Source organism: Alligator sinensis, unplaced genomic scaffold (assembly GCF_000455745.1).
Source record: "Alligator sinensis unplaced genomic scaffold, ASM45574v1 scaffold404_1, whole genome shotgun sequence".
In the NCBI taxonomy this organism is placed as follows: Eukaryota; Metazoa; Chordata; order Crocodylia; family Alligatoridae; genus Alligator; species Alligator sinensis.
Window position 1 is genome coordinate 4,983,700 of NW_005841839.1, and position 16,076 is coordinate 4,999,775.

At 44.2% G+C, this 16,076-nt stretch overlaps 2 protein-coding genes across 8 annotated transcripts in view; one reads left to right on the forward strand and one right to left on the reverse strand.

Moving 5' to 3' along the window:
* Positions 1-16,076, forward strand: part of IFT140 (intraflagellar transport 140) — a 182,998-nt gene that overhangs the window by 150,705 nt on the left and 16,217 nt on the right. The window lies entirely within an intron of this gene.
* TMEM204 (transmembrane protein 204) overlaps positions 1-16,076 on the reverse strand; it is a 115,553-nt gene that overhangs the window by 48,339 nt on the left and 51,138 nt on the right. The window contains exon 1 of one of the 5 annotated variants that reach the window (XM_006015575.3): positions 5-182. The exons of the other annotated variants lie outside the window; for them this stretch is intronic. The gene's annotated coding sequence lies outside the window, so the exon portion shown is untranslated. Of the gene's footprint in view, positions 1-4; positions 183-16,076 lie in introns of those variants that run through there. 5 annotated transcript variants of the gene reach the window in all.

Below are 16,076 nucleotides of genomic sequence, written 5' to 3' on the forward strand. Positions count from 1 at the left end.
CAACCAGGAAAGCATAACTGCTGTGGGACAAAAAGAATTTGTATCAGTCCGTGCATCAGAAGGGGTCACAAGAAAGAAATGAATGAGCGTCTCCCCAAATAAAAAATCCTTAAATTGGACCATAGCATGAAACCTGCAGAGACAAACCCAGGGGAAGAGTTTCTTAATACATTGAAGCCAAACAAGCATTTGAATTACCTATGCAGAATGTGACAGATGTATAGCATACATATAATATATGGTGGGTCAATTGTTACTGCTCCTTTCTAGATCGCTAGGGGGTGACGAATAGGTAAACAGAGAAGCTTATAGGAAGGGTTTCCCAACTGGGAAGTGTGGGCATGTGGAAAAGAGTGTTGCATATGTCATGGCATGGAAAAAAGGTTTGAGCACAGTGGTATTAATTCATTCTGCTTATGCAGGACTAACAGCTCCCTCCTGATTTGCTGTGCTCCTTTGTGACTGTGAAGATATGCTGGAATTTCTGGCCACCCCTCTTCAGTACACAACGAATGGAAAAGCCTCTAGCAGTTACTTTGTATTGTAGTTGTTTTTACATTCCAGCATAGCAAGTGTTGCATCCCAGCCCCAAGTGTATGAGTGGACGAGAGAGCTGTCTCTAACATATGAATTAAAAACTAGCTAACAGATAGGGAAATCCTAGAAGTAATTGTAAACTGGGTATCACTGCTGAGTAGGTCTGTAATGGTGTCTTTTAAGGAATCCTTCTTGGCTCTGTGCTATACAGTGTTTTTACCAATGACTTGGAAGAAACAAAATCATCATTGATAACATTTGCAGCTTAGCATGAAGATTGGGGAAATGGTAAATACTGTAAAAGATGGGTCACTAAAACAGTGATCTGGCTCACTTGGTAAGCAGGACACAAGAAAACTGGATGTGTTACAATACAGCCCAATGTAAAGTTTAACGCCCCCAGGGAGAGAACATAGTTTTGAGGTTAAAGTCCTAGATTGGGTCTTTTTGTACTTCTCAGCTCTGTCACAAGTTTCCTGATGGAGTTTGAGCAAGACACTTACATCCAGATCCCCATCGATATTTAGGTGGCTAACTCCTATTTGATTCCATTGGGAGTTACATACCTAATTAGTGTCTTTGCCTCGTATGAATTACTTTCCTGTCCCACAAAGTAGGGATAATATTACTACTACCTGAACTTACAGAGAGGTTATGAGAATGAAGAATACAGGCCACACTTAAAGGATTGGAAACTTTACCCTGGGGAAGCAGTGATTCTGAAACAGACTTGGAGAGCACAATGGATAATTTGGTGAATGTGAGCTGTAAGAGTGCTGCAATGGTAAAAAATGTGATTCTTGGATGTATGACCAGGGAAAATCAAATAGAAGTAGAGAGGTTATACTAATTCTGTATTTGCCCCTGGTACAAAAAGCTGCTGGAAAATTGTCTGCAGTTCTTGTAGTCACAATTTAAGGATACTGAAAAATGGGAGAGCCTTCAGGAAAGGACCCAGTGAGGAATGGTTAAAGGATTAGGAAAGATGCTGTTTCATGAAAGACCCAAGGAGTTAAAACTATTTAGCTTATCAAAGAGAAATAAAGGGGGTGACTGGGACAGAGTCCATAAGGGTCTATATTACAGTCTGCATGAGGAACAGGAGTTTGATAATGGAGAATTCTGCAACTTTGGGGAAAAATGGTTATAAAAAAAGCTGGAAGTTGAAACTAAACAAACTCAGACTAGAAACAAGGTGCCCATTTTAACAGTGAGAGAAATTAACCACTGGAGCAAATAACCAAGTCTTATGTTAGATTCTTCATCACTGAACTTTTTAAAAACATGGTTAGAGTTTTTTTCTAAAACAGACACTTCAGTTGAAATGCAGATTGAGTCAGGGAGGTCCTCTCTCTTAAATTGTGCAGGAACTTAGAGTAGATGCGTACAGAAGAATAGGAATTTTAGTGCCCTTGGGAGGGAGAAGGTATCAAAGAACAAGACAGCATTGTGGGAGGAGGGTGTCAGGTCCACTTAATGTCCCTAAATGGCATGAACACAAGCCTGCAGTGGCAATTTTTGTCACGGAGGCACAGCTGGATTCTTTGTACCTGTGGTGGGCTCGCATCAACCTGTAGGCAGACCAGTCAGAAGTAAAATGGAGAAGGGCTCTCTCACCTTTAGTTTAATAGCCAGTGGCTTGAGCACTTGCCTAGGTAGTAGGAGAACCAGGTAGTAGGATCTCCTCACCCAGAAAGGAGTGAGCCAGCATCCTCTGTTTCCTACCAGGTTCATTGGTTAGGCAGTGCCCAGAGCATTTTCTGGCTTTCCTCTTGAGTCTGGACAACCACATCTTTGCATTTAACATAGATTGGATAAAAACATAATTGGGATAATTCCTACCCCATTAGGAGTAGGGGTCCAAGCTAGATCCTAGGGTCCCTCCCTTTCAGGGTAGCATCAATCCCACTAAGCTACAACCCCCCTGCTATAGTCACTTCCTTCCTCTTCCCACATATCTTCCTCTCTTGATTGCACCATTGGCCAACTTTGAGAAGAAGGCTGCTTTTCTCTTCCTCCCCACACATTCCCAGGCATGTCTTTTTTTCTGTAACTAAAGTTTTGGGACTTACCTGGCATTTCATATGTACCTAGTCAATTTTTCCCCCAGGTACATACTGAGCCTACTGAGTGCAGCCTATTGAGCATACTAAATAAGGAGGTGCTTGGCAAGCTTTGCTACATTGAAGCTATGGGCAGGCGTTACATTTGTAGTGCTATTTATATCCTTGTTGAGCTAGAAAAGTTGAGGGAACAGATGTGTAGCACCACAGAAATGGCAGAAGCCCCACCATGTTGCTGGATTGAACAGGAACTTCTCTATAGCACTGCATTTTGTAGCACCACATGTAACATCTGTCCAGTGCTCTATAGCTCTATAGGGCACCTCCTGGTTCTCCAGCATCCTAAAGTGCTCCACTGTCTCCAGCCTGCCCTCCAAAGTGAGGGGGAAGGAGATGGCAGAGGGAGAGCAGGGTGGACAGTCATTGAATACAGGCTTGGGGAAGCACAGCATACCGACTCTCCTGGGAATGGGTTGTCACTGTACACTGGACCAGGACCGCGTTAAGCCATGGGAAGCAGAGCTACCCTGGTGCCACTTAGGCACATGACGGTTAGATAGGATGGCCCAATGGTCCCTATAATTTGAATTTGTAGTGTAAAACTAGAAGTATTTGAAGATCAAAGATAAGGTGTTTGTCATCATTTTAGATCACTTTATTAAATACATTTTTGAAGAAAGTCTACGGGTTTTGTATATGAGAGAGCTATTCTGGTTAAAGTTAAGGTGTTAACTTAAACTACCACTGTTAGCACAAAACCCTGTGTGGAAGGGTTTCTCTTTAATGACAGCTTTTCTAGTTAATATTAACATGATGGGAAATAGGTTAAAGCTAAACTGAAATAAATTGCGTTTAAAGTAAAATACTTGTCTAGACAGGGGGTTTGCATCAGCCAAATTATATCTGTTTTAAGTCTGATTTAAGTTAAACCACGGGTGCTTTATCGTCTAGGCAAGCCTTGAGTTAGTCTACTGTGAACCAACTGATCTCAGTTCAGAGTTGGGACTGCCCCCTATAGCCAACCAGTCTGTATTATTTTCTAAGCTTTTCTTGCTGAGAGTGGATGAAGATATTTCAGCCTTAATCACACAGCTATTGGGACTGTTTAATTACCCCAGAAAAGAAAAAATGAGGGTCTTAGAGACAAAAGAAGATTATCAGTTCAAAATACAGATATTAAAAAAAACTTAATTCTTAATAGATTTAGAAAAAACAGTATAATATTCATGGCTAGGGTTCAGAGCCAGCTAACAGAAAACGTAATGGCTTAATGTGATCAGTCAGGTTTTTGTAAACCTGTTTTCAGGAGTTTATAACATTTATATTGTGCCCTTTGTCTGCTAGTCTTCAAGTCTGCCTCCTATTTCATAATTCTTATATCCAACAAAAGTGGAACAAAATCAGTCCAACCATTTAAACCCCTTTGACTTCTGTTTTTCCTCCTACAAAAATTATTTAGTTTCAGGACGTCCTCTTTTTTATATTCAAAACAGCTTTTAAAAAATGGGAATTGCTCAGTGGAAGGTTAGACTTTGGAGTGTCAGGTCCCCAAGGAGGGGGATGGTCTTGAAATTAAGGTCCTAATAGATTAGGACTCAAACTTTCAAAGTCTGGACTTCCCAGCTCTGCTGAAAATGTCCTGTGTGATTTTGAGCTAGTCAGTCTCTCCTCTCCACATCAGTTTTTACCTGCAAAATGAGGATGGTATTATTACCTGACTTAAAAGATGGTTAATGAATGTGATGGATTCAGATATACTGGTGATAGGGGAGATGCACAGGGCCCCCTCTACATGTGCAGGTAAATGTGCGATGGGATCTAATGCTTGATCTTCACATGCATGGCAGGAGGCATGATTGTGGGATCATAAATCAGATCCCATTATGCCTTATTGCTGGTCTCCCCCTACACCAACAAAAAGCAAGTTCCCACAGCTGGGAGCCCTCTCAACTGATGGTGCCCCATGCAGCCCTGTAGCTGGAAGAGTCTCTCAGCTGCAGGGACATAGGCTTCATGTGCAAAACCAGCTATAAAGTTATTTTCCAGCAATAACTTTATAGCTGGTTGGACCCTTTTTTAGACACCATAGTTCATTTGTGCATGTAGCCAGTCTAAATTAATTGTGCAGTTAACCAGCTAATTGCATAAGAGATGTAATATGTAGAGGGGGCCATAGTGGTTCACATTTACCCTTGGAATTGGTTGGGCAGCAGTGCTCTAAGCTCTCCCTAAGCGCCCAGCTAGCATGCCCCAAATGAATAGGATTCAAGGAATAGATGGGTGTGCTGACAGCTTGCACTAACTATAGCATTTCAGTTAGTTCCTTTTAGTTACTTCCCATCACAAAGTGTTGGGGCTGCTCTGTCTGCACCTAAATAGATACTTTAGTCTACCCCAGAGATAGCTCCATTTCAGTAGTAAGCTAAATGATCTATATGTATAGAGTGGGGTTTATACTAAAAATTGCCATCCTTCTGGATGAAAATCCTTATGGAAATGTAAATTGTTATATTAAACCTATTTGCAAAACCTTAAGTCCCTAAGGTATACCCAGATGGCTAATTACTTATGCACTTAACTCCCATTCTGTTAATTTGGATACATTTAGCCCGTCTTACCTACCTCCTTTTATACATATTCATATAGCATGCAGTGTCATTAAAAGGTTTAATTTGGGCAGTTATCTTTTGATCATTCTAGTCATATCATCACATCCAAGTGTGCATAAATACCAAATTCTGCATCTGGGTACATGCAAAGATGCAAAATAGTTTTACAGAGGCACACTAAATTATGTTAGATTTTTCTATACCAAAGCAGTTCAGGTTATTTACTACTTATAACTGAATAGTAGTAACAGTGAATGGCTTTTTCTGGTACTCGCACATTCTGTAATGTTCTTCCTTTAAAGGTTTTGTATATAGAGGATTTTTATGTTAAGTCTTGTAGTCCAGGCAGTAGTATCTCCCACAGGTTGGGGGGTGGGGAATAAAACCCAAACCCTTATTTTTAGGAATAATATGTAGACTTTTAAACCTTTCCAGTGGATCTATTTTCATATGATTCCACAGGTAAAGGCTGGTGTCTATGCCCAAATCTAGTAAAGCACTTAACCTAATGCTTGGGTTTAAGTGTATGAGTAGTATTGCTGAAGTTAGTATGGCTAATCACATAAAAGTGGTTTGCTGGTTAATCTAACTGTATAGAGTTTAAAGCAAACCAATAAAAAGCCCCTTAGTATTACCTAAAATATTTTTTTCTGTCCAAAAATATCTTTTGACATGTCAGTTACTTTGGACACTTTCCACTCTACAGACAGGAGGAATAGGATGCCTCCCGCAGCACAAAATATAAGTTTAACTGGCTAGCTTTACCCAGGGTTGAAATCCACTTACCTTGCATAGGAATGTGGCATCAGGCCACTGCATTACTATTAGGGCTGTGCGAAGCTTTGGGTGGTGATTCAATTTGGAGGAGATTCAGCCCGATCCGGTGGCCGAATCTCTGAATCCGAATCGAATCAAGGGACCAATTTAAAGGTAACTGAATCAATTCAAAGCTCTCCGAATCTTTGGAAAAGATTCAGAGAGCTTTGATGATTCGGGCAGTCCCCGGTGGCTGCAGCGGGGAGCTGCAGCCAACTCCCAGCTGGTAAGTACTAGGGGCGTGGGAGGAGGACCTGGGGGAGGGGACCATGGGGGGACCCTGCCAGCCCCCCCGACCCTCCCCGCTCTGTTCCATGGACACTACCGATCTCACTGTGTTCCATGAGACATCACCTAAAGGAGAAGGGCATGGCGGGACCCCCAGCTCACTCCCCCAGCTCTGCCCACAGATGCCTCACCCAGACCAGCTCCAGCCCTTTAAGAAAAAAAAAAAACCAAGAAAAGCCCCGGGACTCACTGCTCCTGCAGTGGCCTCAGGGCTTCTGGGGGCTCATGCAGAGTCCCCCACGTGGCGCAGGCAATGTGGGCAGCGGGGATCACCCCCCGCTGGCAGGAGCAGTGAGTCTGGGGGGGTTTCAGGGTTTTTTTTCCCCTTAAAGGCCTGGAGCTAGCCTGGGCAGGGCACCAATGTGTGGGCTGGGGGAGCAAGGAGGGAGGTTGGAGGACTCATGCAGAGCCCCCCATGCAGTGTGGGGCAGTGGGGATCGCCCACACCCCACCCCACCCCACCCAGCAGCACCCACTTGTCAGGGCATTTTTTTAACAAGTGCTGGAACTGGGGAGGGCGGAGCAACCATTGCTGGGGTGGGAGAGTGGGCAGGGGATGGGCCTGGCCTGACTGATTCAGATTTGGCCAAATTGAATTGGGACAGTGATTCGAATTACTGAATCGAATCACTGTCCCCAGAATTGGCCGAATCCAAATCCAAAGTGAATACTAGCTGCTTCGCACAGGCCTGATTACTAACTAACCACTTAATACCAGATAACAGTGTTTTTGTTACTATTCTTTGTTTGAAAGTTTCACATATGATCAGCATTTTAATCCATAGGAGCCATCATGTTAAAGGTAAAACAGTTTCCATCCCATATCCAGCTATGTCTAGGCAATACAGCTGATTTGAGCCAATAGGATGGAGTCTTGGCCCAGTTGGAGGCAGTAGCATGGAGGCAAGTGGCCAATCTTCAGTGGCCTGTTAGATCATACATGTACAAGTCACTGTCAAGAACAGACTTCATTTTCCAATCAGAATTTCCTGTTCTTGTGGACTTGTCACTTACATTATTCTAGTATTGCTTTATTTTTTTGGTGTGGTTTTAAATTAGTAAAATTCCAGGCAAGTACATACGTAATTGCCTTTTGAGAAATAACTGTACATGTTCTAAATTTCCCTTAGGAAACAGCACCTGTTTTATCCCATCCTTTTCCTTTACATGAAAACAGCCAGGAGAAGCACGTAGGCAATGGGTGGTGCTAGGGGAAATGGTGGGGCCGCAGTGCCTTCCAGTGTTTGTATAAGTCAACCCAGCCGCTGTTTACAGTATGCTAGGTTTGCCAGTAAACACATCAGCACTGGAATTATATCCACTCTAGGTATCCTCCGAGATGAGGGGAAAAATATCAACCGATGAGGAAACTGAATAAAAGGTGCAAACATATTGAAAGCACTATCATTATCTTTCTTGAGATGTTCCAGTTTTTAGTTCCCAAGTCTAGAAGTTAAACTCTCTTGAAGCTTTCATATTTAACTTGCATGCCTAACATGGGCACCCCAACTGCAACCACTTCATATGCACACTAACATGCTGTGGTATTACAGAGGTCATCTCCCAGGAAAAGCTGGAAATCTCTGAGCCTTTCCTTGCTCCGGTGCATCCAGTTTGCATTCAGCTGCAGCTCTAAGATCATTTCCCCTGTGTTAGTCGACACAAAAGAACCACACAGCTCAGCAGTTTTCTGTCACGTTTTTGTCACACACTCATGAGAGAAGCTGCCCTACTCCTACCTCCCAATCATCAGAAGTTCTTCCACATGCCTAATAGTGAAGAACCTTGTCAAAACTTGTCAATATAAAAATTCTCTAGTCTCCCCTTCAGAGGATCAGTGAAATGCATCCTTGGAGTTAGTCATCGATCCTAGGCAGAAATAGTTATTTAAAATGTGATCCTGTACTTTTTGCAGTGCATCACAGAAATAGGCCTGGAAAGAACCTCAGGAGGTTTGTCTGCCAAGGGTCATCACTTGCTAAACTATCGCAGGCAAATGTTTGTCTACCCTGCACATAAAAACTTCCAGTGACAGAGATGCCACTACCACTTTAGGTAATGTGTTCCAGTGCTCGATCACCCTCAGTTAGAAAATCCTTCATACTATTTTTCCTACACCTCCCATTTTGCAGTTACTTCTTGTCCTGTCATCTGTAAGCAAAACCTGAGAATAATTGATTGGTATCCTCTTTATAGCCACCTTTTTGTAATTGAAGACTGTTATTAAATCCTCCTCAGTCTTTTTTAAATCCCCTAACCATTTTTGTTGCTGTCCTTGGAACTCTTTCTAATTTGTCTACATCTTTCTTGAAGGGTAGCACTTGAAACTGGACACAAGGCTCCAGGTGAGTCCTCAGCAGTGTTGAATAGAGTGCAAGAATTGCCTTGGGAGGGTCCTAGTGATTGTAGTGGGAGCAGTATTAGAATAGAAGGAACCTGTAGTGGATTTGTGTGTCACATTAATGTAGGGTGCAGCTATTCTACAGCTTCAGTGACTTTGGCAGGAGACATCCCACCTTTTTAGCATCATGATGGATGTTTTAGAGCAAAATGTTTAGTAGCTTCTTTGAAAACATGCAGTGGAACCTTAGGTGAAAGGAAACATCACCTTTCCTGTCAGAAGGATTAGTGAAAAGGAGTAAAATTTTGTGTTTATATATAATGCTTGGTTACTAAGGAGAGGAGAGACTTTGTGGTAATGTTCATTTTTTAATAAATATGAAACTCCAACACTTCTAGGTGATGTCTTCTGATTTAATTTGAACCTCCAGTCAAAATCTATATTGTAGCAAAATTATTATGGTTGCTGTTCATGTTGTTGTGGATTAATAAAAACATGTTCTAATCACCATGCCATAGAAAACTAGATCCTGGAGGGATCTGGAATGTCAGGGGAAAATTGTAACATGAAAATCTGTATTAAAACTTTTCATTGTTGCGGGCTCAAGGTCTGCTGCAGGATCCCTGTTCTGTGTAAATGGCCAGAGGCATGGGGCCATCTGTAGAACAGTGATGGATGGTTTTTGATTTATAAATGCATTTCATGGGTACGCATGCATCTCTTGAAACAAAGAGAGCACATTCTTTGAGTTCTGATAGCTTTTTTTGCTGCATCTGGTCTTCATTAGTTTCCTAGCTTTCACTGATGAAGTACAGATGTTGGGTTAGCCTTCTAGAGAAAAGAAGTCAGGGAACAGGAAATTCTCAGAGTTATGGGGGAGGGGTTGATCATTACTTTACATTTTCTATATGTGACACTGAGCCCAAGACTGAATTGGAAAAGTTGTTGCCTTTTATGGATCTTAATGACAGATTCATGTATTTTATGACAGTTGTTATTGTAGCATGACATTTAACAGTGTGTCTGTGCTTTGAACTGAAGTGAGAGGTGTGTTCTGTGCCTTCTCCTACAGTGACTTCTCTTTCTCTTCCTGATCTGTCTTTTGCTACATTTTTATATCAGTGGCTGCACATTCATAGATTCATAGAGTTGGAAGGGACCTCAGTGGGCCATCTAGTCTGACCCCCTGCCCCTGGCAGGCAAGAAAAGAGTCACCAATCCTGGGGTCATGTGATCCCAGCCAGGTGCCTGTCCAGTCTCTTCTTGAAGACACCCAAGGATGGGGCGAGCACCACCTCCCTTGCAAGCCCATTCCAGATCCTGGCAACCCTGACTGTGAAGAACTTTCTCCTAATGGCCAGCCTAAACCTTCTCTCTAGTAGCTTATGGCCGTTGTTCCTTGTCATTCTGGGGGTGCGCTGGTGAACAGATTGTTGCCTACTTCATGTTGCTCTCCCCTCATGAATTTGTATGCCACCAAAAGGTCCCCTCTCAGTCTTCTCTTGGAGAGGCTGAAAAGGTTAAGGTCCCTTAGCCATTCCTTGTAGGGCCTTCCCCCCAGGCCTCTAATCAGGTGAGTAGCTCTTCTTTGGACCCTCTCTAGGTTGTCCGCATCCCGCTTGAACTGCGGTGTCCAGAACTGGACACAGTACTCCAGCTGCGGTCTGACCAATGCCGCATAGATGGGGAGAATCACTTCCCTGGACCTGTTTGTGAAGCACCTATGGATGCACGACGGTGCGATTGGCTCTGCCAACTGCTTCATCACATTGGCAACTCATGTTCATCCTGGAGTCTACAGTGACTCCAAGATCTTTTTCTGCCTCAGTGGAGCTGAGAAGGTCACCCCCAGCCTGTAGGTATGATGGCAGTTCTTCCTCCCTAGATGCAGCACCTTGCACTTGTCCTTATTGAATTGCATCCTGTTGCTGTCTGCTCACTTCCCCAGCCTGTCTAGGTCGGCCTGGATCTGGTTCCTCCTCTCCAGGGTGTTAGCTGCACCCCATAATTTTGTGTTGCCTGTGAATTTGGACAGGGTGCTTCCCACCCCTTCATCTAGATCACTGATGAAGATGTTGAACAGCACTGGCCCCAGCACTGAGCCCTGAGGGACTCCACAGCCCACATCTTTCCAAGTTGACACCAACCCATCCATTACCACCCTCTGTGTGTGACCCTTGAGTCAATTTGCTACCCAGTCTACTGTGTAATCATCCAAGGCAAATCCCCTCAGTTTATTTGTAAGGATGGTATGGGATACCTTGTCAAAGGCCTTCTTGAAGTCCAGATAGATAACATCCACCTCGGTTCCTGCATCTAAACAATTGGTGGCCTTGTCGTAAAAGGAAACTAGGTTAGTCAGGCAGGATCTGCCTGCTAAAAACCCATCTTGGTTACCCTTCCACATCCCATTAGCCAGCAGGCTCCCACAGGTGTGCTCCTTCATAATTTTTTTTCTAGGATTTTCCCAGGGATAGAGGTAAGGCTCACTGGTCGATAGTTCCCCAGGTCTTCCTTCCTCCGCTTCTTAAGGATTGGGACAACATTAGCCCTCTTCCACCTGACCCAAGCACCATATATCCTTGCCCATGGATCAGCTAGGACCCCCACTAATTCATTACCCATGGGTGGAATTCCTCTGGCACTGGTGACCCCATCCCTCCAAGTGTCTTTTTACCATGTTGACACTGACCATTGGTTGGCTGGTGTTCCCTTTGTTAGTGTCCATGATGAATTTCTGCCTGTCACTTCACTCATCCCAATTCATCCCAGCTGGGACTTGAACTTAGATCTCCCCCATGGCAGGCAGAAACTCTACCATGCAGCCACCAGTGCTGGTATTTTTCCTGAAGGTGTCATGCTATTTATTCATAGAGGAGCAGAGAGATTCTGCTGCCCTGTGAATAAGAGTGGTATTCTGGAGAAGCAGATGTGGAAGTGCTTATGTTGATATTTTACAGACCATTTCATTACCTAAACTGGTTATCTGATGTTTGTCTGCAACCCTGTGAGCTTGTACTCTGAGCTCACCTGACTCATGAGTTTAGCCATTAAGTCAGTACTCAGCAGGGAGATCTCTGAAAAATCAGAGTTTGGTGCTGTAAGGAGTACTGATGATCTGTTAGGGGTCACCTAGGATCCATCTAGGCCAGGGGTAGGCAACATTTTTGTCTGGAGTGCTGAAAAAACTGCAATGTCTACCTTGTAACGTGCCGGAGTGCTGGCATGCCAGAAAAACAAAAACTGGAGCAGTGGGTACGTGGCAGGATGCACTGCATATTAAGATAGCTAATAATAAATATTGCTTTTTATGGTAAATACCAGGTTTTCTACAAATTCTACACCTGGTGACAATAAATAAAACTTCATATACTACCTTTGTTCTTGTGTATCCTTTTTGTTAAGCATGTTGTAATGAGAGAGAGAGAAAAAAAGAGAAAGAAAGAAGAGAGAAAAAATAAAGAGAAAGAGGTAAAGAAAGAAAAAGAGGAAAAAAAGAAAGAAAAATGAAAGAAAAAAAGGAGAGAAAGGGAGAGAAGAGAGATAAAAGAGAAAGAAAAAAGAAAGGGAAAGAAAAGAGAAAAAGAAGAGGAAAAGAGGAGAGAAAAAAGAAAAAGAGAGAAAAAAAGAAGAAAGGAAAAGAGAAAGAAAAAGAAGAGAGAAATAAAGGAAGAGAATGTGTCTCTTGCTGCCAATGTCTCCCACCACTACCAACTGCAGATTGGGCCCGCTGGTCTCAGGCAGTGTCTGGCAGAGGAAGGCAGCGACACCCCAGCAGGAGCTGCCAGGGTCAGGGCACTCTCCTTCTGCTCCAACACCGTTGGGGTGGTCTGTCTGGGCCCAGGGCTGGGAGGAAGGGCCTGGCCAAGCAGGTAGACGCTCTGTCCCACCTAGGTGGGGCAGCACCAGGCCACTGAGTGCTGGGGCCAGGCACTCAGGGCAGGATCCAGGTGGCACAGGGAGAAGTGAGGCAGGAGGCACCACAGACAGCGGCCGGGCCCTTTAGAAGGCGGCAGCCAGAGGAGAGCAGGTCCAGGTGGGAAGCGGGGCCTGCCCCAGGGCCCTGCAGATTCAGATCATGGAAGGCAGGCAGGTGGGGGTACCAAGCTGGTGGCTGTTCCCGGGGTCTGGAGGGCTCCTGCGGCTGGGCCCCTACCCTGGGGGTGGCTCCACCCCACTCATGCTGTGCCTGGTGTGCAGAGAGGCAGAGCCTGGAGCAGGGAGCCCCCGAGTCTGGTGTCCTGTCCCGGCCAGGCAGCATCCCCTTGTGAGCAGGGTGGCCGCATCCCATACCTGCGGAGCTGCACGGGCTAGGCCCGACCAGGCTGGGCCGGGCCCCACCTTAGGTGCTGCTCGGTGCCCCTGCCCACCAGCTGTGGCCCAAACCCATGGAGTCCTGGGACAGCTCTGCTTCCTGCAATGCCCCATCTCCCACACACTAAAGTCTCCAGCTCCCTTCATCCCAGGCCAGTTCAGGAGACTAGCAGGGCTTTCCCTGTGCCACCACTGCGCCACCACTGCAGGGCTAACCTGTGCACTCCCTTCCTACCCGCAGGTGCTGGGACCCTGAGCAGAGCTGATCAGCAGTCTCCTGAGGAAGGGCCTGTAAACCTGGAGCTGCAGAGACCTTTCCCAGGGAGATGGGGACAGAGCAACAGGATTCCTGCAGGGGCATTGCAAAGGGCCTGACCAGCCCGGCCTGCCCATAGTGCCTCCCTCTGCACCTGCTTCTCCCTGCACTGCATGGACCCTGCCTGAGCACCTGTCCTGGGGCTTGGCATCCTGGTGCTGCCCCCATCTGGATGGGATGGGGCGTCCACCTGCCCGACCCCCAACTGAGCCCAGGGCTCACCCACCTGCTGGGAGCCTCCAGCGCAGTGGCCCTGTGCAGCACCTACCTAAACCCCATACCTCCCCCCCACCCCCAGCTCCCTCCAGGGGCCAGACCCTGCTGGGGGGCGCAGCCTGGGGACAGGGGGCAGAATCAGCGGAACCAAAACTGCATCCCTGCCTGTGTTTTCCTGGCTCCATCCCTCTGTGCCTGCCGCATCGCTGGGACCTGTGGCTGCTCAGGAGAGCCTGAAGCAGCAACTTAAAAAATTAAAAAAACAAAAAAAATTCCTTTCACATCTCCTGGTGTACCAGGGAAAATGTCTCCACGTGTCACTAATTGGCATGTGTGCAAGGGGTTGCCTATCCCCAGTCTAGGCCTTTGAAGGAGGCATTTTTTGAAACAAGGGGTTCTGATTGACTGGGATCATTAAAAATACTAGGTCCTTTTTGTAAGAATTGTGGAACCATTACAGTGTTCTGGCTGTATTCTGATGCTGGGAGTTACAATCTCTGTTCCTGTATTCCCTCTGCAATTTCAGATGGATACAGTATGCTTCAATTCTTGCTCTAAAGTCTTATATTGCTCTGGCTGTACTTCAGTGGTAGAGAAATGAATCTTGTATATATTTTGTGTATCAGTCTACATTTTTGTAAAACTCTTGGGATCTTTTGAGATAAAGATACTATATTAGGTGTATAATTGATATAGCTTTTTAGACTTCATGCATTTTATCATATTTATGTGAATTTAAGACAATCTGAGGGGGGAAAAAAAACCTAGTGTATTGCATCCATCAGAAGTGAATGCATCCAGGTTGACCAGTCTTTGCAGGCAGGCTTAATGGGTTAATTATGGGCAGATCTTAACTGTGAAATATAAGGCAAGTCAGTAAACTTGTCGGGATGAGGACTTTAGTGCTGCTTTCCAGCTTGTGGAAGAATGTGGTGTGGAATGCAGTTTTTACCTACGTAGCCAATGGAAATGGGTATCCAGGGTGTATTGGTCTAGAGGAAAAGGCAATCAGGACTCATAGTAGAGATGATCTATTTAATTAGGCTTAACAACATTTTTGGAAAAAAATGTCTTTAATTGCTAGCTTTCAGGCACAAGCAGCCTTCTTCAGGCATTGGAGAAAAGATTGTAAAAGTTTTCCTGGGTAGAAATGGAAGTTCGTATTTAGTTCATATTCATTTCTACCCAGAAGAACTTTTACAATCTTTTCTCCAATGCCTGAAGAAGGCTGCTTGTGCCTGAAAGCTAGCAATTAAAGACATTTTTTTGGCAAAAATCTTGTTGGTCTAATAAAAGATATCATCTCTACTATGAGTCCTGATTGCCATTGGAAATACAAATACAAGCAATTTTTCAGCAAACAGTTGCAGGAAGATAGCTTGAAAAGACCCATCCATATATATAAGGAGAGTGCTTTTGTTGACAGGTGCATACTACAAGGAAAGAACCCAGGTGAAACAATGTGGCCTTAATTCCATTTTGAAAATGCTAATTTTTTAACATGGGTTTCAGATGAGTTAAACAAAACATCCACTCACTTAGCCCTTTCAAGGAGCAGAGGCTGAAAAGAGTTGTGATCAAAAACAGGCCCCGTACCCATATCCATATACAGACAATCATGGTTGTGGTTCATTCTTAGGATGTCCATTTCTATGTATTATGAATTCATTTAATTCAAATAATATTTTGTTGTGTCAATACAGTCAAACTTCAGCTATGCATTCATCATTTAATTCTCATACACATTTCCAGGTTTGACTTCAGTTGATCAGTCCTTACAGGTAGGCTTAATTGGTTAATTATGGACTGATCTTAAATGTGAAATAAAGGGAAGTTAGTAAAACCTTGTCCTTTCTGACATGCCAAAATCATGGTGTCCAGCAATTCAGCGTTGAATTGCTGGTGTATGACACTATACAACTAGAGTCTATCAATACATTCTCAACTTAGTTTGAAAACAGAAGGGGGGATACCAGTTTTCAAGTTAATCTGAACATGATGCATCTGTCACTAAATAGAATTCCTTTCTCCTTCCTGTTGTCAATGGTTCTGGACTATCTTCTGCTTTTTTAATGTAATGACAACACATATTGTGGGGCACAGGCCATCAAGACTCTTTATTTTTATTTCCTTTCAGACATTTGCTTTCCTCCAGTATGAGACCCCAATACCCTCACCTTCCAAAAGACAGCCAAACAATAATCTGTAGCTTCCTTTGGCATCCTACATGCTTCAAAACATGCTTGCTTAGTTTTTCTCATTCAGTGAAACACACACATCTTTAGTTACTGGATTTACATTTTTATTAATTATATACATTTGTTCTTTTTATTAAACCTAGTTATGTAGCTTAAGTCTTTTTGTTCTGCTGCCACTAATCTAGGTATGGACAGTGATTCACCTAAAATACTAGGCCTGTGCGAAGCGGCTAGTATTCGCTTCAGATTTGAATTTGGCTGATTCGGAGGACAGTGATTCAATTCAGTGATTTGAATCACTGTCCCAAATTGATTTGGCCAAATCTGATTTGGAGATTTGGCCACTGCTGAATCAGCCCCATCTCCTGCCCGCTCTCA